The sequence below is a fragment of the Sapajus apella genome, unplaced genomic scaffold (assembly GCF_009761245.1).
Source record: "Sapajus apella isolate SASKATOON/1434 unplaced genomic scaffold, GSC_monkey_1.0 scaffold66, whole genome shotgun sequence".
Lineage (NCBI taxonomy): Eukaryota > Metazoa > Chordata > Mammalia > Primates > Cebidae > Sapajus > Sapajus apella.
In genome coordinates this window covers 6622194-6645170 of record NW_022437006.1, presented here as the reverse complement: position 1 = coordinate 6645170, position 22977 = coordinate 6622194, and the positions used below count along the sequence as shown (strand labels likewise).

The following is a 22977-nucleotide window of genomic DNA, read 5'->3' as shown; positions in this document are numbered from 1 at the left end:
CTGAAAACGCGGAGAGTAGTTTAGCCAGTGAAAAATTGTCACCGTTATCGGATCGATGCATTGAACCAGGTTTTAAGTGCGCCCACGCTCGCTTGGGTCAGGCTCCGGACATTGCGGTGGGCTGAGGTTCTCGCGGGCACGACCCCCACACTGAGTTTTCAGGGAGACGACCAGCGCCGTCGAGGCGGGGAAGGGAACGGACTAGAGGCTGAACCTTGGCCACTTGCTCTGAAAGATCACTCCTCCGGTTCCGGGGCAAAGACTCACACCAGCCTGCGGGATTACACGAGATAGGATCGAATCCAAACCGGTCCTCTGCGCGGCGAGGCGCGCCGTAAGGAATCTAAGCGTTTAATTAACTGCCCCCTTCACACACACCCCGGAGAACAAGGAACTCAAATAGGTACCCCTCCAAATCGTTTGATCAGAGGAAATTGGGTTTGTTTTCCCCCACCCCTTCACTCTTCCTGTCTTTCAGTCCATCAGGATTGTTGGGGGGTGGGGGGAGGCATAAAATCGGGGGCGGGGCAGAGGCTCCGAGGGATCCGCACTTGCGAATCTGGGCCGCGCCCGGGTGAACTTCCCCCTCGCATCACCAGCCTGCTGCTCTGTCCCACCGGCTGCGCACGGAGCGGGTCCCAGCCCTGCTAGCAGCCCCTTGCCGCTCCGGCCCGTGCTGGGCCCGACCTCGCTTTCCGGGGCCGCGCTGGGGTACGCGTGGGCGCGCGCTCAGCGGCCTCGATCCCGCCGCGGAGTCCGCGCTCCGCGTTTTCGCTCGTGCAGGGCCCGGCAGCCGAGGGCGGGGTGCGCCGCGGCGCCGCGGCGCGCGGCTCCGGAGCCTGAGCGCACTCCTCCTGCAGCCCCGCTGCCAGCGCCGCCTCCCGCGGCCGCCGCCGCCTGACAGCGCTCCCGGAACATGCCAGCCTCGCGCCGCCTGCGCTGACTTCCCCGAGACGCGCCGCGGCCGGCACGGAGACTTTCCGGGCTCTGGATGGTTCGTGCGCTGCCCACCCTCGCCCACCCCTGACGCCACGGACCGCAGCCCGCAGCCTGCAGCCCGCAGCCCCGCGCGGCGCCGAGGACAGTGCAGCTGAGTTCCATCTCCCTCGCGCGAGGTGAGTGGCAGCCCGGATCCCGGCGGGTTCCGCAGAGAGGGCTGCGGCGTGGTGGTGGGGGCCGAGCGCCGCAGGGGCAGGGCCAGGCGCCTTCGCTGGCACCGCCGGGGTCTGTGACACCCAGACTGGGTCGGTGTCGCAGAAAATCGGGGAGAAGGGCGTAATCAGTGTGTTGGGCTGTGTCGACAGGGAAAGCTGATACTCGCTGCAGCATGGAGAGGGCTTCACACACGCTCCCCGCAGGACTCCTGTTTGCTGCATCACAACCAACTCTTCCCTTGGTTCTCTCCGGAGTGGAAACCGCTCCTGTGGCCAGGGGGTCGGGGCGATGCGGGGCGCCGGGAGGCGAGGGTACGCAGGCTAAGTCCCTGCGGCTTAGGATCGCCTGTCACCTACTGGCGTCCGAAGGGAGGGTCCCAATTCTCCCCTCTCGAGCTGGGTAGAGGGCCTGGGGGGTTTTGGCAGGGGCGCATCAACTCCCACCACTCTCCCCCACACCCCTGCCCCGCGATGGTGTTTTCTGAATGTAGCAAGGATATAGGAAAAAATGGGAGCGTCTTCCTCTCTTGAGGCAGAAAAAGTTGAAGAAACTAGGCATGTTAATAATTATTAGGAGTGAGACATAGGATGCAGCAGAATGCTGTTAAATTTTCATTGCCCTCTAAGAAAAACAAACGGCATCGCCAGTGACTATTGGCAGTGCTGTGTTATTCTTGGGACTTTGGGAAAATTGTTCACAGATTGTCTTCAGGAGCCTGAAGAATGAGGTTGGGGGCTGGGGGGGAGGGAGGACGACTGGCATCATGCTGAGTTCCAGCTTGCCTAAGGAGGGTTCAGGACCACAAGCCCAACACGTTTGGTTGCTGATTTTTAAAAGGGTATCAGCGGCAGAACTAAGGCCATGAGCTAGGCGAATACACCACAGGAACCAGTCTAAAGGAAAAAAAACAAAACCACCACCTCCACCACCAACAACAACAAGCACGTAAAAATCTGCCTCTCCTGCAGAGTTCACATGCATTTGTGCTATAAAATGGATGCATGTGTATGTGTCTTTGAGGATAAATGTTATGAATGACAAATCAATGAAACCGTATCTTGTATCTATCTGTTCATACATACAGTGTGGTCTACTGCCTCGTTTTAATCAGTACTTTGGAAGGCTGTGCCTGCAGTTGATGTTATATAATTGACGTGGTTCACCATCAGACATTTTTTTAACGTACTTTTGGAGTAAAAGGAACTTCCATCTGTCTTTTCAGACAGGCCCAAGGTGTAGACGGGTGAGGGTCGCTAATGTTTGCTGTAGTCTGGCTCCAGATGTGTGAGCTCAGCTGTTGCCTGTCACTTAGGTGACAACTGGCCCTTTCCCACTAAGCCTTTGCTGTCTCCATTATCCTCAGTGAAGTGTCAGTGTTCAGCCGCCTTCTATTATCAGGAGTGGACTCTAGCCCCTTGGGAGCCGGCAGCCTTATTTGACCATCCCCAACATTATGCCTGTTTTCAGACTCTAGAAAGGAAAAAAAAAATCCCATGACAGCAAGATAGATACATTTTGAATTAAGCATCAACTTAATCCAAAGATTCTGCTTTAATCAAGACAGCTCTGTAAGGATGACGCAATATTTGTCAAGCCTTTTCTCTGGAACAATATTTACTCCCACCAGGGGATTTTAAACTTAAATAGCAGCCATTCATCTTGCTGTCTGGTGGAGCCTGGTTCAGTTTGCCTCCAATGTGGTCCTAGCCTTGGTGGCTAGGCTTGGCCTGGGACAGGAATCTGTCATTGTAGCCCAGCTGGAGCCTGAAGAAAGCAAAATACAGCACCTGCTGGTACCAGAGGGCTTCTAAATGCCATCAACTGGTGAGTCAGGAAACGCAGGAGATATTTTACAAGCTCTTCCAGAAATGTTTATACAAAGGATTTAGAGGTTAACAATGCATGTGCTCTACATATTAAAACTGAAAGGTGCTTACAAATAAATGGATGTTACCCACAGTTAAGGATTTGCACACTTGCTGATGAACTTGAAGATCTCCAAGTTTATTAAGTCATGGCTAATGTAGTATGATTCTTTCTTATAAATAAGCCTCAAAAGAAGGAAGGAAGGAAAAGAGGGAGGCATGGAGAGAGAGAGGGAAGAAGGAAGGAAAAACTGGATGGCTTCTAGAGGTAGACATATTGATGCAACTGAATGGGCTTAGTAAATTAATTTTTCCATCTTTAATTTGGTACTAATTGGCAAGTTATCACTGAATGAGCCTGTTGGTTCATGGGTTTTAAAAAGAAAAGTGATATATTTTACTAAAGTGACAGATTCAATCAGTTCTGCCAGTAACACCAGTGAAGCTTAAAAAGCTTATTATGTTTTTATAACCAAGGTCCATGGAGCTACTATTTGTCCATGGTGGGGGGTGGTATAATAAGTCAGCTTGAGTCACCCAAATAAAATCTAATATTAGCTAGGGAGAAAAAAAAGATCCCCTGTAGGGTTAATAGCTGAACTCTTAACTTTAGAGTTAGATGTAGGTAAAAATCTAGTTGTTCCTAATATTCTCTCCTATGATAATTCCTAAAAGACCAAAAAAAAGTTAAAATTTGTAGTTTGATTGAGGCTTTTAAAGAGTAAGCTGAAATATAAGTTTTAAAAGTTGCATCATAATTTCTCTAAAATCTCTTATAATTACTTGAAAGCAAAATACAAAGATTTGAGTGTTATGAGTGATTATCTATAATACTCATGAAATGGAACAAGAACCTTTACATTGCATTTTCTAGTAATTAAGTAACTCTTTTAATGGCCTATACCTATATTTTGGGTTATCTAATATTATGGGAACCCATTTTCAGTAAAGATGATCACTACTTGTATTCTAGTTACTGCAGTTAATTTGCTGGTTAAAGTAGTTTATAAAGAGCAAATGTTTTCTTTTAAACAAAGACATGAAAGCTACATGCTGTGGTGCTTGGTTCTATAGCCCCAGCTACTGGGGAGGATCACTTGAGCCCAAGAGTTCAAGTTCAGCCCAGGCAACACTGTGAAACCCTCTCTCTGTAGGGGGGAAAAAAGGTAATTTAAAAAATCAAAGTGATTCTTACATGTGCATAGAAATATTAAAAATATCACTTGACTAGGATTGGAAAAATAGTTGTCTCTTTCATCTCCATGTTATGTAAAATAATATCAACTGTTTAACCCTTATTAGTGAAAGAATACTAAAACTGTTTAAATCTATATATAATTATTCCAAATAAAGAGAAGGAGTTGGGAAAGTGAAAGGGTTTCGTTTCTGGGTTGCTTGATTGCTCGGTTGGTGTTTTAAGGGACCATTACTTCTTTTTCTTCTGGTCACAGAAGAAAGGATTACCAGATTGCATATAAATATCTTTAGAAGGTTGATGTGAGCAAACAAGTTGAGAGAGGGAAGTACAATAATCTGGGCACTAAGTCCTGCATGTCGTAGTTCCTCGAAATCTCATGCAGCTTATGGAGCCAGCGCTCCAGAACACAGTGCCAAGGACCTAGATGGCATTGAGGAATCTGCAGCAGCCCCAAGCCTCTGATTTCCCCATCTCTGGACACACAGAAGTGTAGTGCCTCATCTGCCCCAGTAACTGGTAACAGCACCTCCTTGTTTATGGTCATGCTGAACTGAAGTGGAGGTTAATTACCTACGTGTTGATGAATGAACATTCTGGAGCAGTGAAAATAGCCTGGCCTAAAATTGCATGAGGAATCTGAGTAAGCCGCTGTTGCCCACCTTCCCCTCTCTTCTGAAGCAGGTATGGTGAACGAGACATGCTTCACAGGTTGGAGCATGCTGATGTCATGACACTTCTGGCGCAGAGATATGATAGGATAATCAGATCACTTTTCTGTATGCCAGAATGACACAATTTTTCCAAGAACCACTCCTGAGCCCCTCGTCCACTGGCATTGACTATTTCCAGTTGTGGGGGCTGGGGAGGGTGATCAAACCTCTCAGAATGTAATAATTCTTCCTATGTCTCTGTTTTATGTGCTTGTTTAGGCTAAACTCTAAATGCATTTTGGTTACTTTTGAAAGGACCTCTCCAGAAACAAGAATGATTGCTCAGCCTGAACTGATTAAACCTTTCCAGCCTCATTCTCCTATAAAGAGAGATTTTACATATAAAATAAAAGTAAAAATGTCAGCCAGGCAGAAGCCAATGTAAACTTTTTAAAACTTATAACTGAAACTAGCAAGCAGCTATCATTTGCCTTTACTTAACTTTCTTCTCCTCTGAGTTTGATCCTAAGTGAGCCTTAAACTCAACTAACCAATTCAACAGAAGTTGCATTTTTCTCACTGGTAGATTTGGGGTAAACTCTTGGGAGAGATGCCTTTCATTTCTAGTGGATTACACTTCAGAAAAAAACTTAGGGCTGTGTTATTTCAGTTGTTGTGGTACTGAAGTCATGGACTCCTTTCTAAGAGTTTTGTCCCAGCTGCTGATTTATAGCACCCACCAGCTTCTGCTTTGCGTGTGCTTCCTCTATGTCCTCCTTTTCTCATTGGGTCTCTGGAAGAAAGATCTGTCAGTAATACAATGAAAATATTGCAGTGAGTGCAGACCTGTAAGTAGACTCCTCCATGCTGAGCACTCTCACTCAGCTGCCCTTCTTTTATCTGAGGCACAGATCCCCTGGCTTGCAATTATGGTCTTTGACTTTGGTAACAATTCTGTTTGAAATGTTTCCAATTACACACAATATTGGCGGCATGTAGCAGCTGCATGCCAAAAAGCATTTCCAAGTGTGTTCCAAGAATCAGGCTGTGATTGCTTTTAATTTAAATAAAGGCTATTTGGTTTCCTGTGATTTTTTTTTATAACAACCTTTCCCCCCATTTTTGTTGCCTTTAAAAAAAAAAAAGTCTAATATAAAGTAGCCACCACTTAATGTGATATAATATTGGCCCTAGTTTTCTAGGATAGCTTCTTGTTGAGCAAGCACAACAAACTTTTTTAATAAAGGAATTTTAAAGAAACATTGTATAGGAGCTTGGATTTCCCCAAAGAAGTAAAGGGGACAAGGTTATCTTATAGCATATTGTAAGTAGCTAATGTTTTCAAGTTTGCCATTCTCCCTCTTTAGGAACATATCAATATAATTATCTTTTTAGGTCATTGGAGGCCATTTGGTATATTTTTGTTTTTTACATTCCTGTAGTTTTCTTTTTGTGGGTCTGTGAAGAAGTGTTATAAAAGAACATTAAAAAGGTAGAGGGATCTCAATAAGAATATTCTTAAAACGAGGGATAAAGGGGAATCAGCATATAATTTCACGATTTTATAGGAAGTAAACTCTCCAAATTTGCCTCCTCTGTGAGCTGGAAATCTCTGAACACTGAACCCTTTTTTAAAACCTTTTAAAACTGGTGGTTTAAATCTTTTAATAGCTACCAGATATATTTGACTTATTAGATCTGAAAATAAGAAAATATACACTCTCAGGACTTGGAGTGAATGGACGGGTAATGAACTGGGGAGTTCTGTTTCCAGGACAATTTTGGCCCACTGAAACATAACACCTAGAGCTAGAGGGTATCCAGTAGGTGAGGTGCTAAGATGGTCCTAATTAAGGTGTTTTCACATAGGCTCTTTCAATCCTGGCAAAAACATCCTATAGAATATAGTGCGTCTTTGGGTCAAACAGTAATTGACTTGCATAAATGCCAACATCTCTTCTGGCGTTTTTGGAAATCTTCCATCGTGTAATAAATAGTACTGTATAATCCAAATTTGTAAATGCCATGTTTTATGTAGCCCCTGTAGAGACAGCTGAAATTAGCCCATGCTGCTAGGGATGATTGAGATCCTGGAGGTTAGGTGACTGCCCAAATCCAAAGTACTACCAGTAACTAATGCTATTGGAGGCCTTTGATGAAATCTAGGAGAAGGTGTGAGGTTAAACTTAGCATAGTATTGTACTGTGAAGAAGTGCCCACCAAACGATGCTTAGAGTTTTCCCTTAAGTCCACTTTATCCTTGGAAATTGTCTTTCCATTAAGCAAAACTTCTTGGAGGAACATTGCTCCACTCGAGGTAAAATGAGGTTTACGTTACTTTACCAGCCTAGCACCCTAGCTTGCCAGACACATCCACCTTACCCAGGCCCATTGCTATAGAGACAAAACCCACAGTAACTATGGTTGAAATAGAAAGTCTATGAAAACCTTTTTCTATATTGGCCAGCTCCTCTGCCCCAGTTAGCATGCTGCCTTCTGTGTACACACACACAGACACACAGTTTCAATCTAATAATAGTAAACTGCTGTAAGCCATGTATACTTTCACCAAGGGCATTTGTACTTCTTTGGTTTATCTAACTGATAAGCAAATATTATGGCAATTTTCTGATGAAACTTATAACTTATTAACTATAATTGATATTTCCAACTATCCTATTTACATGTGTGAATAATCTAAGTTCCTGATTTGGAATCTGGAAAAGGGTGTTCAATCTTTTGGCTTCTGTGGGCCACATTGGCAGAAGAATTGTCTTGGGCCACACGTAAAATACACTAAAATACTAACAATGGCTGATGAGCTAAACAAAAAAAAAAAGAAATCACACAAAAAAAATCTTGTAATGTTTTAAGAAAGTTTACAAATTTGTGTTGGGCCGCATTCAAAGCCATCCTGGGTGGCATGTGGCCCTCGGGCCGTGGGTTGGACAAGCTTGCGCTATGTTGCATGGAATTTTGTTTTGCTTTGAAATATCTCTTCCAAATCATTTAGAGAATGTTAGATTTTATATAAGACTGCTTAGTGTTCTAATGTTGAAATACGTGTTATAATGTACATCAAAAAAAGATGACATTTTACATTCTTCTGTGACTATGTAATTAATAAGTATGTTCAGTGCTTGAAGTGCTTGCATGTTACATAATTTTTAGAAAGAGATAAAGTTAGGTCTGAAGTGCACTAGAGAATCACAGATGTTTCTTGTAAGAGAATACATATGCTTCGTAGGAATTTTGAACTTCTTTCTGATGCTGAGCTTTGTTCACTGCAAGGATCATATGAATAATTTCATTGAGTTGCTCCAGTTCTTATTTACACAAGCCTTGAGAAAGGAGCTGAAGTGATAAATAACTTGCCCCCCTCACCTAGTTCTGAATTGCTTTAGCCTTTTATGTTTCATGTGAATGTGAAAGGAGGGAATAAAATATACAGAGAAGATGTTTGTGTTTAACTAACTTAATCATACAAGTTCCCTTTGTGGGCCTTCTATAAGCTTAAACAGCTTGGCAGGCTAATAGCCAAAAACGTGTCCTCAAGTACTGCCAAAAGTGTTAAAAGCAGACCAGGCTTTCTCCATATTGAGGTACTGGGAACATATTTTTTTTAACCTTCTGAATTTTAAGGAATAAATCAGAAAAATCACTCTTGTTTTCCTCCCCCTCCTTACCCATGGAAACCAAAATTATTATTCATTGCAGTGCTGAAATGAGAAACTGATAGGAATTATGATTTTTCTGTGAGAATGTTTTAAACTAGCCTGATTTGACTGTTTAGGCGGTAAGCAACCAGGTTATGACAGTATATGATGGGTCTTTTTTTGTTACTGTTTGTGCTGCCTGTAGATACTGACTTCTTTGCTTTTGTTTCATAACTTTTTTTTTTTTTTAGATGGAGTCTCCCCCTATTGCCCAGGCTGGAGTGCAGTTACACGATCTCGGCTCACTGCAACCTCTGTCTCCTGGGTTCAAGAGATTCTCCTGCCTGAGCCTCCCAAGTAGCTGGGATTGCAGGCACACACCACCACGCCTGGCTAATTTTTGTATTTTTAGTGGAGCTGGGGTTTTACCATGTTGGCCAGACTGGTCTTGAACTCCTGACCTCAAGTGATCCACTCGTCTTGGCCTCCCAAAGTGCTGAGATTACAGGCGTGAGCCACTGCGCCTGGCCTCGTTCCATAACTTTTAATGAACTGCTTTGTCCATTTATCCTGTCTTTTCTCAAGTAGAGATCCCAACATAGACAGTAGCGGAGGGAAGTGCTATAATAGTACAGAAAAGGTCCGTTTTCTTTTTAACAGTTTTTTTGAATTAAAACCAGAAAACTCAGACTAGTACAATCACTGTGTGATTTTGGGCCAGTCTCTCAGCCTCTCTGGGCTTCAGTTTCTTCATATATAAAATGAGAGAATTAGACTAGATCAGTGCATATTAATCAAAGGATTGAATCACATACATCTATGGTGCCTTTCAAAATACAAATACACTGATTTTAATACAGTGGGTTTTGGGTGCAGTCTTGCACTTTTAGCTTGAACAAGCTCCTCAGGTGATTCCAATGCACAACTGCTATTGAGCCATTAAATTAGAAGATGTCTAAGGTATCCTTCTCACTCAAAACTGTGTTTCTAATCCTACTAGGCTGAATTATCTGCCTGCCTGCCTTTCTTGTTTTTTCTTTCCTTTTCCTTTCCCTCCCTTCCTCACCTCTCCCTCCCTTTCTGCCTCCTTCCATCATTCCTTCCTTCCTTCTCTCCCTCCCTCCTTCTTTTCCTTCCTTCCTTCCTTCCTCTTTTGTTCATTCATTCCCTCTTAATGACTGCTTTTATTCCTTAAAAGTAGTCATTGGTATTTTGCTGTCAAAATATTATAGATGTCATTTTAGCCTGGAAATGAACATCTGTGTTCTCTGCCTGTGAGTAGACGCTAATCACAAGGAACCATGTGTGTTCACCATTGCATACCCCATGCTAACACAGTGCCTGGTGCATAGTAGACACTTGACAAATACAGGGAGACCAAGAAGTCAAGAAACTTTAAAATATATATACTGTTATGTTTACAGGTAATATCCTCAATATATATTTTGTCAACTTCTAAATGCCTCTCACACAAAGTATCTCCAAATTTAAATCAATAAGCATAATTGTTTATCTGAAAAAAAAAACATAATAAATACATTATATTCCTTCAGTTTCCAGACTTTAGGCATACTCCATGGTACATTTATTATATTTTTCTCCAGGTTAACAACTGATCTCATTGCTTTACATTTGGAAGTACTTCAACTGGAGACATAGCTGGAAGTTGACAGAAAAAGATGTTGAGCATATTATTCAAAAGTATAATTAACATACTGTTGAAAAATAAATTGATCCTGTGTTTCCTCACTTTTCGAGCATCCATATTTGCTGAATGAATAAATTTCAATTTTCCATGTCAATTTAAGAAATATAATCTGGCCAAATCACTGTAAAGGTTTTAAAACATATCTGGGATCAGGTATGGTGACTCATGCCTGTAATCCTAGCACTTTGGGAGGCCAAGGCAGGCACATCACCTGAGTTTAGGAGTTCGAGGCCAGGCTGGTCAACGTGGTGAAACCCCGTCTCTACTAAAAATACAAAATTAGTAGGAGTGGTGGCATGTACTGATAGCCCCAGCTACTTGGGAGGCTGAGGCAGGAGAATCGCTTGAACCCAGGAGGTAGAGGTTGCAGTGAGGTGAGATGGCGCTATTGCACTCCAGCCTGAGCAACAGAACAAGACTCCATCTCATATAATAATAATAATAGTAATAATAAAGAAGACATATGATACCTACTTTCCTTGATTTGTTGTTGTTGGTTGCCATTTTGGAAGATGTTTTTGTTGTTTTGTTTGTTTTTTAATTAAAAGAAGAACTTTAGGCCTAAATTCTTGTGCAACTTCCACGTCTGCCCTTTTGGCTCTCTCAGCAGCATCATGGCGGTTGGCAAGAACAAGCGCCTTACGAAAGGCGGCAAAAAGGGAGCCAAGAAGAAAGTGGTTGATCCATTTTCTAAGAAAGATTGGTATGATGTGAAAGCACCCGCTATGTTCAATATGGGAAATATTGGAAAGATGCTAGTCACCAGGACCCAAGGAACCAAAATTGCCTCTGATGGCCTCAAGGGTCGAGTGTTTAAAGTTAGTCTTTCTGATTTGCAGAATGATGAAGTTGCATTTAGGAAATTCAAGCTGATTACCCAAGATGTTCGGGGCAAAAACTGCCTGACTAACTTCCACAGCATGGATGTTACCCGTGGCAAACTATGTGGTCAAAAAATGGCAGACAATGACTGAAGCTCATGTTGATGTCAAGGCTACCGATGGTTACTTGCTTCAACTGTTCTGTGTTGGTTTTACTAAAAAATGCAACAATCAGATACGGAAGACCTCTTATGCTCAGCACCAACAGGTCCACCAAATCCAGATGAAGATGATGGAAATCATGACCCGAGAGGTGCAGACAAACGACTTGAAAGAAGTGGTAAATAAATTGATTCCAGACAGCATTGGAAAAGACATAGAAAAGGCTTGCCAATCTATGTATCCTCTCCATCATGTCTTTATTAGAAAAGTAAAAATGCTGAAGAAGCCCAAGTTTGAGTTGGGAAAACTCATGGCGCTTCATGCTGAAGGCAGTAGTTCTGGAAAAGCCACTGGGGACGAGACATTGCTAAAGTTGAATGAGCTGATGGATATGAACCACCAGTCCAAGAATCTGTTTAAAGTTCAGACTTACAATAGTGGCAAATAAAATGTCTTATTTGTGAAAAAAAAAAAAAAAAGAAGAAGAAGAACTTTAAAACTCACCATTCTGAAATCTGGCTAACTATCCAATTTCCTTTGAGCTTTTACACTATAGACATGGCCAGTGGCAAAATCAGCTAGCTTTAGCAGTAACTTCTTTCTACCGTATGCCCCTTGCCAAATCAAATAATCAGGGTCTCAGAATGGAAAATTCTACCCAAATTATCTACCTGGGTTGTTTGCACATATAACTGGAAAACTGTCTTTTAGTTATTATGTGAAGAACTACTGTGAGGCATTTTAGGAAAAATACTTAACTGTAGCTAAACAGTTCAAGGATCATTTGAAATAAATTAAGAACTGTTCAAAGTATGGTGTAAAGCCTTAATATTTGCAGATTTAACTTTCCTGAAGTTTCACAGCAAATCTCCTTGTTTGTAATGAACTTTAATATTTTTTTAAAAAGACATATGAGATCACAGCTCACTCTGTCCTTTCAGGTCTCTGCTCAAAAGTCATCTGATTTCAGAGAGACTTCCCTGGTCACCCTGTAAAAAACAGCAGCATCCCTGCTTTTTCTGAGTCACCATCCAGCACCCCTCAGTCCTCTTAAGCTGCTGTACTTTTTTCACAGCACTGGTAGATATTTATTGTGATAGCTACCTGTTTCCTGAAGTTGCCTCTGTACTGTTTCGTCTACTGCCATTTTAATGTTGTATATAAAATAGAGACAAGGCCAGGAGCAATGGCTCATGCCTATAATCCCAGCACTTTGGGAGGCTGAGGCAGGTGGATCACCTGAGGTCAGGAGTTCAAGACCAGCCTGGCTAACATGGTGAAACCCGGTTTCTACTGAAAATACAAAAAATTAGCCAGGCATGGTGGCATGTGCCTGTAATCCCAGCTACCCTGGAGGCTGAGGTAGGAGAATCGCTTGAATCCGGGAGGCAGAGGTTGCCACGAGCCTAGATCTCGCCATTTCACTCCAGCTTTGGCAACAAGAGTGAAACTCCATCTCAAAAATAAAATAAAATAAAGACAAATGGTAGCCACTATTCTGTTTTTACCTAAAATTTGTAGAAAGGAGACAGATATTTTATTTGGAGAATTTTGTGGTTTTATTATTTTTTTCTCCCTAGCTGAAGTGTAGTTTCTCAGCTGTTTACTCTTTTATCTAAATAAAGCCAGAGGAACATGGTAGAAGAGGAGAAAAGATGCTGGTCAAATAGCCCTCCTTCCTTTTCCACACCCCACATGATCAATAAAATATAATTATCTAGCAAAGGGATGCTATATTAATAGAAGATTGAATATTTGCAACAAGGAAGCTATGTGACTTCCTTCTTCATAATACACCTATGCCACTCTGTAACCTTAAAAAATAGGGGTAGAATCTTCAGAGAGGCTTGTGGTGTTGCCATGTACGTTAAAACATGGATGACAGACTTTCACTCAAAAAATCTCCTGATTTAAATTCCAGGAGTGAAAAGCTAATCCTCAAAGTGATTTCAACCAGCTTGCTAGGAAACCTAGTTGCTTGAAATTATTATTTTAATGTCTCAATTTCCAGAGCTAAATTGGCAGTAAGTCAGTTTTCCTATTAAAAATCTGAGACAACTTATTTATAAAGAAATTACCATGTTTTAACTTGGGGGTTCTTTACTATAATAAGACTAATACCTCCAAAGTATTAGAGGGTAATTAAATCATAAATCATAAAACGCTTTCAGATTTATCTCATTTATCTTCCTTGCATCTTTGTGTGCAGGTCTAACCAAGGTTATCCCAGTGTACTGATGAGGAAACTGCCTTTTAGTTCAAAATGCAGCTTCCTAAGGAGCTTCAGTTTGGCAGTTCCTAAATAAAGGACTGTTTGCAGTTAAATTTTTAGAAAGAAAAAAAATTAGGAAGGGAAAGTAAGCAAGCACTTGTAGCTTACCAAAATTGTTTGATGATGTTTTATTGTTTCATAAATATTGTGGTGCTTGTGTTTGTTCTATATTAGATGCTTTTAGATAATTATTGCATCTCCCACTAATAACATGCATGTGATCTTGGATGAGTCACATAATTTTCTGGACTTCTTACCCACTCTGTGCCTCAGTTTCCTCAATTGTAAAGTGAGGAGGGCCTGGTGATTTTTTAAGCTCAAAATGTACCTGACTCTAAAAATAGGGAGGTCATAACTTCGGGGGGATAGATAATAAACAGCAAATGTGAGCTGGTGGTGTCATTACTAGTCTCATCATTCTCGCTACCTGAATCCCAAACGGGAATTTTTTTTAACAGTCTACTCAAAAGTATTCATACGAGCCAGGTGCAACTTACAGCTTTATTTATTATGCAGTGTGGCCAGTTAAAATTCAACAATAGCTATGTTTTAAAAACCTAAGAGAATATACACTTCCCCTGACCAAAAGTCTGGTTTAATAGGTTACCTTAGAGTTCAATGTGACAGCTAAAAAAAAAAAAAAAAAAATTTGGTGATATTAAAGAGCAAATTATTAATCTAATGTTATTACACTAGTGGCATAATTATGTTTATACCTGGGAAATGTGGAAAATTTTTAAAGTAGTCCTCAAACTAGCATGTTCACTTGTATCACTGCACTGTGATTAGAATTGTGTTTAAAATGTGCGTGCCCATTGACCAAATTGGATTTGATTTTGGGAGACTTAGAGAGGGTTTGCTGGAAAATAAAAATAACCTAACATTCATTTTAATTGCATTCCTAATTTTTTTTTTTTTTTTTGAGACAGTCTCACTCTGTCTCCTAGGCTGGAGTGCAGTGGCGCGATCTCTGCTCACTGCAACCTCCGCCTCTTGGGTTCAAGTGATTCTCCTGCCTCAGCTTACCGAGTAGCTGGGATTACAGGCATACACCACCACACTCAGCTAATTTGTTTTTTTTGTTGTTGTTTTGTTTTTCTTTTTTTGTATTTTTAGTAGTGACAGGGTTTCACCTTGTTGGTCAGGCTGGTCTCGAACTCCTGGCCTAGTGATCTGCACACCTCAGCCTCCCAAAGTGCTGGGATTACAGGCGTGAGCCACGACACCTGGTCCATTCTAATATTTTCAATAACTGTAATAACTTTCTTATCTTCCAAACTCCCCAGATAAATGCTGGTATAAATATGCAGTAATTAGTGAAACTCTTCCTATATTAATCTTTGATAACACATGTTGGCATGTCACCATACCTACTGGCCTGGATGTTCCTTTTAGTAGCATTGTAATTAATTAAATCATACACTTTTCAGCAAATTCTTAGGACGTCAGGTCTTGTTCACATTCTAATTAGGCTACACCCAAAGTTAAAAGAGGCCCCCCAGGAAGCATTATACTATCTGTATTATATCTGAGATTAAGTTTTTAAATTGTTCAGATGAACACAGCAGTGAGCCATAGTGTGTTTCCCAGAAGATTCATAAGTGACTATGAAATGCTGTACCAATAGGAAGAACTAATAAATGTGACATTAATAACCACCAGTTTGAATCTGGGTCACTTCAATCATGACTCAAAGATCAAACGCTATCAGATGGTAATGACTGTGTGAAAATTCTGCAGGAAGGCATTTCATTTCTTAATGACACCTTTGTGGGCCTTCTAAGCAGACTGTTAGAGGGTGGAACAGAAATAAAGTCTCATATACCCCTTGGTCTGGAGGCTAGCGCTCCAGGGTATAGTTGGCACACTTTTGCAGAGATGCTTTAGGAGAAGTTCACAGTGTTTTCTATTGTTCTCACTCCTTAAATGGATCTACAGAATCTTTCATCTTTTGCCTCTTTTCCTAACCATTTATTCACTTCAAAGTGATGGGAGCTGTTTTGCATATTCTCTGCCTTCTTTTCTCTTTGAAAAATAAAGAGAAATTGCACTTACAAATCCATGTTAACCATTTAATGTTAAGCTTTCCCATTTTTATTTCAATTTGGGGGGATGATTTTCCTTTAAACACCCCTTTATTGAGTGCCTGTGGCTTGCCTGGCATTAAGGTAGATTCTGGGAATACAAACATTACATAGGAGTGGTTCAGTTTTTCAAGAGCTCAGCGTTGTGTAAGGGAGGAAGGCATGTAAGCACTTACAGGCAATATATTGTTGTAAAGGCAGGCAGGCAGGCATAGAGAAATGTACTGGATAGAGCAGTAGCACAGAGGCAAAGCCTGAAGTTATTTTTTCTGTGTGGACTAGTAAGGAAGGCTTCAAAGAGGAAGAGACGACTGAGCTGGGTCTTAATGACTAAATAGGATTTTGGCCAAGCCATTATAAGAGTGGCAGAATGGGCCAGTTTAGGCAGAAGGAAAAGTGTATACAAAGGCAGGAACCATTAGACAAGCTTGATGCTTAGTGTACTGCAAGTCTTTTTCTTTTCTTTTTTGAGACAGTCTTGCTCTGTCACCCATGCTGGAGTACAGTGGCGCCATCTCAAGTCACTGCAACCTTGGCCTCCTGGGTTCAAGTGATTCTCCTGCCTCAGCCTCTCGAGTGGCTGGGAGTACAGGTGTGTGCCACCACTGCCGGCTGATTTTTGTATTTTTAGTAGAGACAGGGTTTCACCATGTTAATCAGGCTGATCACAAACTCCTGACCTCAGATGATCTGCCCGCCTCGGCCTCCCAAAGTACTGGGATTACAGGCATGAGCCACTGAACTGGGCTGGAATTGTTAAGTCTTTCTATTTGGCCATAAGATTAATTGTGCTCTTAGGGATTGATTGCCACCTTTGTAAATCAGTTTAAATCAGAAATACGATATGAATTTTGGCAACTTTCATTGTGATTCTTTCTTCTCTGTGGCTGGCCTTAAGCTTCTGAGTAACATATCTGCTTTCCTTCTTAAATATTCCATTCACCTGGCCAGCCTACCAGGTGTTTACACTTGTGTCTTTTCATTGTTAGGTTGGTACAATCTGAACTTATTTACTCTTTAGTTTCACTGCCAGGTTTGAATTTCAGCCTCAAGTGTTTAGACAACATTATGTAATGAGTGTTATACTTTTATGACATTTGCTTTAGTACTGTAAGAGCTTTCCATGAAAGCCAATGGTTGAAAAAAAAGAAAGAAGCCTGAATGTCACCAAGTGGCCTCCAGATGTGTTTTATTGTGTTGGTATCTCTGTTTTGTTTTCATAGAAACTTTTTTTTAGTCTTAAAAAATAAAATTAAAAACCTTACCAAGCAGAAATAGCAGACAATAGTCTCATAGGAGATGAGCTATTTTCTTCATTTCCTGATTGTTATGTCTTGAACTCCTGCTTAAAAAAACAGCAACAACAAAAACCTATGATTCAGCTGATAAAAACCTCCACAACAGTATAAACACTGTACTTTTAAAAGCAAATAATGTTTGTTTGTTTGCTGAAGGTAAACTCACTTTTTAGGTTGAAAGGTCCTGCCTTCTTAGGCTGGAAGGGTCTGTTTTAATATGTGATTCTTCATTGTGGCAATATTAAAACTGTGATTTAACATCTTTGAGATTTTCTGCCATCTAGTTGTTCACTGAGCAATCAGTATGTTTTCAGGCAGTCTGGCGTGTGCTAAATGTTTTGTAGCATATGTGGCTGAACATGCCAATTTCAAAGAGCTTTACAAGCTTTAATTAATTTTCACAATAACCAGATGTAATTTGATTTATTGATGGAAAGTCCACAGACAGTAGGGTTCCAAGTGTTGCCCAGATTTGTACAGCAAAGTGGTTTTCAAACTATTTTTTGTTGCTGAATGCTTTTCTCAAACACAAGATTATCTGGAACCCTAGCATGTAAAGTAGGATTGCTTTTGTTGGGAGGTGGAAAGGAGTTTGCCTTAGGGCAGCCATATTTACAAACACACTCACATATGAGATACCTAGTTAAAGTTGAATTTCAGATAAATAATGAATAATTTTTTAGTATATGTATATCCCAAATATTGCATGTCCCCAAGAAGTTATTGGCTGTCTATCTGAAATTCCAGTTTAACTGGGCATCCTGTGTTTTACCTGGCAACCCTAAGCTGGTGGCCATAACCCCATCCCTCAGCTCCCTTTTCTCTTTCCAGCCATGTGGGGTTCCTGGTTCCTTCAACACAGCTTGAAAAACCACAAACAGGAGAAGTCTATACAAATGCTGATAAATAAATAATAGTAGATTTTTCTTCTCAGTCCTAAATTTAGACAGTATTACCACTTCCTTGGCTCTGTTAGAGAACTTCACGATGATACATACACCGCCACACATAATTTTAAAGAAATATTGCTCAGCCATGTGCGGTGGCTCATGCCTTGTATTCCTACCACTTTGGGAGACCAAGGCAGTTGGATCACTTGAGGCTAGGAGTTTGAGACCAGCCTGGGCAACATGGTGAAATCCCATCTCTACAAAAAGTACAAAAATTAGCTGGGTGTGGCAACACCTACCTATAGTCCCAGCTACTCGTGAAGCTGAGGTGGGAGGATTGATTGAGCCTGGGATGGGAGATGGAGGCCATAGTAAACTGAAATCTTGCCACTGCACTCCAGCCTGGGCGACAGACTGAGACCCTGTCTCAAAATAATAATAATTACAACACAAAAAGAGTTATGCTTTTATGCTTTGCTTTGCCTTTCTTTTATCTTAGAATGAAATACTTTCTCTCCCAGTCTTTGGGAACAATGTTTAAATTGCCTATTTATAGAAGCTAACACCTTAACTTCTGTGAGTTAAAGAGAACGGATGGTATAATCAGAATTGCAGTTGGCCAAATAGAATCAATAAAGAGAAAAATGAAGGAGTTTGTGAGTATGCCTCTAAAGCAACCCAACATAGAATTGTCTCATGTGGACTTCTCCTTGTCTGTTGGTCTGTTTGGCATGCACATGGTTTAGTGATCCTGGCTTGATGGCAATGCCCATTGAAGTGGTTCTGTTATTTTGCTCTAATATTTTAAAGCAGCCCTCAGATGTTACTCTCATTTCTCAAGTCAACTACTCCACAGAGCATTTTATTTAGCCATGAAATTTTTCAGTGAAAATGGGTACAGTCTGATTAGCAATCAGAAACAACTAAGTTTGTTTAGGCTGAAACATTCCTCCAGTGCCCAAGGAACTCACTGGATTCGTTGATTTTTAACAGTTTTTTTTTTTTTAAAACATGCAAGAAAGTGAGGACCGTATCCTGGGTCTAAGGAAACCTATGTGCTTTGGGTTTGATGCTCTGCATGAGGGACCTACTAACTCTATGTAAGATTTTATATTTGCAAAATGTTAGTAGTGTTTTATTTCCTGTTGGTTAAAATTGGAATGGGTATAATTTTATTTTAAAAGAAAATTCTTTTTTGAGACAGAGTCTTGTTCTATTGCCCAGTCTGGAGTGCAGTGGTGCTATCACAGCTCACTTGCAGCCTGCCTTCCTGGGCTTAAGCAATCCTGCCACCTCAGCCTACTGAGAGGCTAGGACTACAGGTGCATGCCACCATGCCTCACTGATTTTCTATGTATGCATATTCGTAGAGATGAGGTCTCCCTTCATTGCCCAGGCTGGTCACAAGCTCCTGGGCTCAAATGAGCTTTCCAACCCAGCCTTCCAAAATGCTAGAATTACAAATAAAATGAGCCTTGAGCCTTCATTTTATTTTTTATGCCATTCTCAGGTTTTTCAAAATGTGTGCTATGTTATTTTAAAAACAACAAGTATTAGTGATATGTTTTAAACAATGTTCTTGTGCTTAAATGTTCCAAAGTAGAGATGAAGATCATCTGGGATGTTAATAATAATTTTTTAAAACTGCAAATGTTTACAGTTCTTTCAAGGTTAATTGTATTGTGAAATCTGCCCAAATTGTATTGTGAAATCTGCCCAAATTACCCTTAAAATTTCTCTCTCATTCATTCATTTATACATTCAACAAATAATTATTGAAGAAACATAATATAGACATAGTCCTTTATATCACAAGAAAAGGTTTAAAGGAAAATGAAAGATGTAACCCACAGCCTTCATCCTTGAAGACTTCACTATGTAGTGGGGCAGGGCTGGGGCATGTACTCATGCAGGTACCCCCGAAATGCGAAGAAAAGATGATTGGCCTCTATAGCAAATGAGCTCATTGATGCACAGCGATGATAAATGACTTTCATGAGGCTGTGTGTTACTATCAGTACTAGAACACCCAGGACACCTGAATTCCTAGTAGGGGTTCATACTCCTGCATCATAAAAACAAGTGCAAGCTCCTGTCCATGAGGTGGGTCTGAAAAGCCATCACAATCCCTGCTGGTTTCCAAGCCCAAGTCCTAGGACCAGGGAGTTCATCTGCTTCCTCAGACAAGACCAGCCCCAAACTAGCTGCAGGGTGAGGCTAGGATCCCCCCAGCTTTAACCACAGCCTGTATTTGTGCTGGACAGTGTCACCCTTCTGTAGGCTGGTTTCAATGATTTTGTTTTTTAGCTTTTTTTTGTAGTCTCTTGGAAGAGACAATAGCCTATTCCTGTAGGAGACAATTTTATTCCTGTAATACTTCTTCATAAGACCCTTTTATTGATCTTTTGTTTCTTTTACACTGAAACTCATACAAAATCTATGATATAGAGCAGTTCAAAATAGTTGCATTTTTTTCTTTTATAATATTAACACGTGAAAAAAGTTACTATTCATTATGTTTACCTCTTTTCACAGCTCAAATAGGGTAAATTTTACTCTCTGTTTCTCAGTGGCTGGATGAAGGCAGAATTTGAGAGGCAATTTGAAGGGATTTGTGTAATAAAGCCTAGAAAACTAAAAGTTTTGGCCGGGCGCGGTGGCTCAAGCCTGTAATCCCAGCACTTTGGGAGGCCGAGGCGGGTGGATCACGAGGTCAAGAGATCGAGACCGTCCTGGTCAACATGGTGAAACCCTGTCTCTACTAAAAATACAAAAAATTAGCTGGGCATGGTGGTGCGTGCCTGTGATCCCAGCTACTCAGGAGGCTGAGGCAGGAGAATTGCCTGAACCCAGGAGGTGGAGGTTGCGGTGAGCCGAGATCGCGCCATTGCACTCTAGCCTGGGTAACAAGAGCGAAACTCCGTCTCAAAAAAAAAAAAAAAGAAAACTAAAAGTTTTGTATTCAGACAAACTTTGGGGTCAAATTCACACAAGCTATTGCATAGTAAATTAAACTGAGTTATTGTTGACATTAATATGTAAATGCTTATAAAAATAATCTACCAGATATACAAATAATTGCTGTAAAATAAATTTTCTTCTTTATTTTGATTAGATATGTTAAAGGTTATATAATAATTTAATATTTTTTTGAGATGAAGTTTTACTCTGTTGCTTAGGCTGGAGTGCAGTGGTGCAATCTCAGCTCACTGCAACCTCTGCCTCTCTGGTTCAAGTGATTTTTCTGCCTCAGCCTTCTGCGTAGCTGGGATTACAGGCACCCACTACCATGCCTGGATAATTTTTGTATTTTCAGTAGAGACAGGGTTTCTCCATGTTGACCAGGCTGGTCTCAAACTCCTGACTTATGGTGATCCACCCGCGTGGGCCTCCCAAAGTGCCGGAATTACAGGCATGAGCCACCATGCCCAGCCCAGGAATTTTGCTTTTAAGGCGCACATTTGAATTTGGAAATCCACTGAAGTAGCAATGAAAGAACTTTGCTGAAGGATTTATTTTACTTACGAATAAACTAGGTGTTTTCTAGAAAGAGAAATATGGGTGCCATTCAAATTGCCTAATTATAATTCTGTGAGCTGTTGAAATCAAACAAATGTCTTGATCCATTGAGCTGCCAGATGGAATTTTATCTAAAACCAGTTCAGCTGCCTTCTTACTTTAGGGCTCCTGTGAATTTTATCACAAAATTACTTCATATTCCATTTGGAAGGTAGTTGCTTAAGTATAGAGTATGACAATTGTTTAACAGTGTACAGTGAAACTTACATAATTTATGACTCAAGGAAGGGAGCTATATCTAATTGAAACATCTAAGGTAATTCAGGTAGGTGGACATAACATTCAGATTGGCTAATGAGCCTGTAAGGCTGAGACGTACTTTGCCTTGCTTTTCTTGAAAGTTTGCTTGTCCATTAGCACAGTACCACCCAACATCACGCTGGGACATTGATTTTGAATCGATTCGCAAAGGAGTGCCAGGGGTCGCTTAGTGACTATCTAGTCAGTAGCAGGTGTCCGCTGCAGATCTTTCATTTCAGGGTCTGTACTATTTAGCCGATGACATAATCTTTCAGCTATACCATCCCGAGCAGAATTTCCCAGTGCCACAGTGCTCATCTTAAACATGAAGCCTGGTGGAGTGATATGTTCCCATTATTGATCCATCTGTTCCAGAGATTATGTCACCACAAAGGAGTTAATCGGTCTTGTTTTGAGGGTCATGTTTAATTGCATAGGTCAGCAAAGGAAGATAAATGACTGCTTCTTTCAGTCTGTGCCTCACTTTTTCTCTAAGACTGCTGAAACAGTGCAATCGATTCCCTTAATTGCCACAGCTGGCACCATAAGAATGACATACAAGCTGAAAAAGGTTACTGGTATATAAAAACCTGAGTTAATGAGTCCAGATAGTTAAATATAGAATATCCTTAAACTGACTTGTTCACAGAAATCTTTCCACATCCAACAGGAAGAAAGGAGGCACTAGATGGCAGTCTTCAACAAACTTGAAATGACATTTCCTCTTAAATGCATTACCTAAAAGTAGTCACTTGTGTTCTGAATGAACTTAGGCTTGAACTCTGTGTCACAAAAAATGAAAATTTACGGGCATTATGTACTTTAATGTCACATTATAGAATTTTGTTTCGAAATGTAAAATGATTCCATATATACTTCAAAGGTCCATTGCTAAACTAAATACTGAGTATTTTAATACCTGTTTTAACTTCATATTTTAAGATGCCATTGGAGAGCTTTTTTCAGGCTGTAATAACTAGAGAAAAAATGATGGTATGTCCATAAAACGAAAAGTTATGCAGCTGTTAAAAGTAAAGGTGTAGAGGTAAAGTAGTATAAAAGGATATTCAGGACATACTTAGGTGGAAAAGGCAGATTATAGACCAGTATATATATGGTGTGATCATTATTTTATGGGAAATCATACGCACTCACTCTGTATTGGTATGTCTGTGTTGGTCTCTGAGAGATGGGACTATGGATTATGGATTTTTTTTCTTTCTTCTTATCATTTTTATATCAAAAAATACATTTCAGTAGACACTAGAGACTACAAAAGGTGGGAGGGTAGAAGGTTGAAGAATGAGAAATTACCTATTGAGTACTATGTTCACTGTTCAGATGATGGCTACACTAAAAGCCCAGACTTCACTACAATTCAATATATGCATGTAAGAAA

The 22977-nt window shown here is 40.8% G+C and overlaps 1 protein-coding gene and 1 pseudogene across 2 annotated transcripts in view; both read left to right on the top strand.

Moving 5' to 3' along the window:
- Positions 1–858: 858 nt before the first annotated feature.
- PRICKLE1 (prickle planar cell polarity protein 1) overlaps positions 859–22977 on the top strand; it is a 127058-nt gene continuing 104939 nt past the window's right edge. The window contains exon 1 of the mRNA XM_032248479.1: positions 859–1115. The gene's annotated coding sequence lies outside the window, so the exon portion shown is untranslated. The remainder of the gene's footprint in view (positions 1116–22977) is intronic.
- Positions 10814–11694, top strand: LOC116530409 (annotated as a pseudogene). Its single transcript, XR_004259978.1, has one exon. The product of XR_004259978.1 is annotated as a 40S ribosomal protein S3a pseudogene (transcript).